This window comes from Lactuca virosa, chromosome 5, assembly GCF_052849685.1.
Source record: "Lactuca virosa cultivar CGN04683 chromosome 5, Lactuca_virosa_CGN04683_v6, whole genome shotgun sequence".
NCBI classification, from domain to species: Eukaryota; Viridiplantae; Streptophyta; class Magnoliopsida; order Asterales; family Asteraceae; genus Lactuca; species Lactuca virosa.
The window spans coordinates 180,492,352-180,494,655 of NC_136430.1; positions in this window are offsets into that span (position 1 = coordinate 180,492,352).

Below are 2,304 nucleotides of genomic sequence, written 5' to 3' on the forward strand. Positions count from 1 at the left end.
CGTCTCACGAAGAAATTGTTTGCTCAAATTCTGGAAATCCCTAATTCACCTCCGTTCTACAAAGTTTCAAATGCTCAAGTGATCCACATGTTCAATGAGATGGGTCATCAATCACCACTCACAAAGATCAGTGACTTCAAGAAGTCAGGCCTACCCTGTATCTGGAATTTTCTGTTTGGCATTTACCTTCGATGCTTAACTGGTCGAAGTGTAGGTCTTGACAAATGGCATTTGGAGGTGTATGCGATGGTTGTAGGAATCTACTATGATTTGAATGTTGATTATGATTCGCAAATGCGGAAGGAATTTCTCAAAAGCGTTAAGAACACGAATGTGGTTCAAGGGATCTCGTGTGCTCGATACTGGAGTCTGATTATCTGATATGCTTTTGAGAAGGAAGGAATCCAAGTTCCAGCTGATGAACCAAAAGCAAAGTTCTTGGAGTATCATTTTCCTAAGTCCGTAGAAGATCATGCTGAGGTGTTTCCAAATGTAGAAAGGATTTCGGATGCTATGCTTAAAAAGATAGATCCGTAGAACAAAGTTTTGGTGGCATACTTGAAGAATGTTAATCCTTCTGTGGAAACTACAGTTTTGTTGCCAAGGAATGATGAAGGGTCTTCGAAGAAGTCTACAAAGTCCAAAAAGGAGACTGAAGAAGTTTTTGGGAAAGAAAGGCCTAAGAACGTTTTGGCAAAATCACCAAAGAAAAGTGTTGATGGTAAGGAGAAGGATTCGAAGAAAACTGATAAGCCAAAGGAGAATATAACAACTGGTTCATCGAAGGAATTGATACCTTCGAAATCAGGGGTGTTCAAGCAGTTGAAGAAGATGTCACTTAAGTCAAGAACTTCTTCTGATGATCAATCTCCTCTTGTTAGAAAAGCTCAAATCAACAGGAGAGGGGTCATAGTTCGTGAAATTCCTGCACCAGTCTCTCCATTCTCAAAGAAGCAAAGAGTTGAAGATGTGGCAAAGCACATTGCTGAGAAGAGGAAGAAGCGAAAGTTGGTTATTCACGAAGAATCCTCTGAAAGCGAAACTGTCCCAGAAACGCCCTTGGGATCGAAGTCTCCAATTGTTTCATAAACTTAACAAACAACTATAATTCCACCCGAAACTGTGTTAACCAAATCATCTAATGAGGAGGTTCCAATTTCAGACATTCGTGTAAACGTATCTGATACGGGTGCCGATGTCAATATGGGTGATGAGGGCACAAAGTCTGTTACTCAAGGTATTATCATTTCATCTTTCGAACCCACTTCCACTACCAATGTTTCTCTTCCACCATTCATTTCGAAAGTTCACACCACCACAACTTCACCAACTTTCGAAAATATCCTACAACAACCTTTTACCACTTTATTCCAATCCCAATCCACCGAACCACCAAAGCCTAATTCCGATGAAGAAACTAATGGAGGAGGTTTTGGAGGAACGTTTGCAGACTTGGAATTTGATTTTGAAGAAGACAACAATCCAGATCACATGCTCATGTATGGCAAACAATTTAAGATACAAAATCGGAAGCTCAACTCTATTTTGCAATCCCAAGCGGACTCAGGAGCAAAACACTAAGTTTCGGGAATAGAAGTTGATGTTACGCTCAAGGCTCAAGAGCTCTGTCTTCAAAAGAAAATGGATGTGATGGACAAGAACAATGAACTGAGAGTAAAAGCTCAGGCTGATTCTTTCAATTCTGAAATCAAAGAACTTCGGATGGTTGCAAAAGAACGTCATGTTCTTTTTGTGAAATATGTCAAGACTGTGCAAGAATATGTGAATCTCTTCAGGAAAAAGTTGATATCATTGCTGGTGCAGTTACAACTTTTGTTCAAACATTTCAATCTTTACTTCTAACAATTGAAGCCAAGGCGAGTGATGATAGTATTAACTTCGAAAAGCTGGGAGCTTTTCTTGGTGAAATAAAGGGAATTTTGTCAAAGCCTGCTCAAACATCTCTTTTAACTCTTGAGTTCTTAACTCAGAAGATTCACTTTTTGGACGAAGCCATAAAGAAAGCAGTGGCTCCTATATCCAAATTTACAAGTCTTTTACCAACTGGTGCCCCACCTGTTGTCACATGGGTGCAAGGGGGAGAATAAGCAAATGTTGGTAAAGATTCGAAAGCAAGCAAAGGAGGAGAAGTGAAAGCAAAAACAACTAACAAAGGGAATTCAACTCAAATCCCAACTCCTATAGTTTCGAAAGTTACTACAGTGATGGCAACCAAAACCACAACAAGACCTATTCAGAAAGGGATAATTATAGGTTCAACTGTTGAAGGTGGTAGTTCAAGTT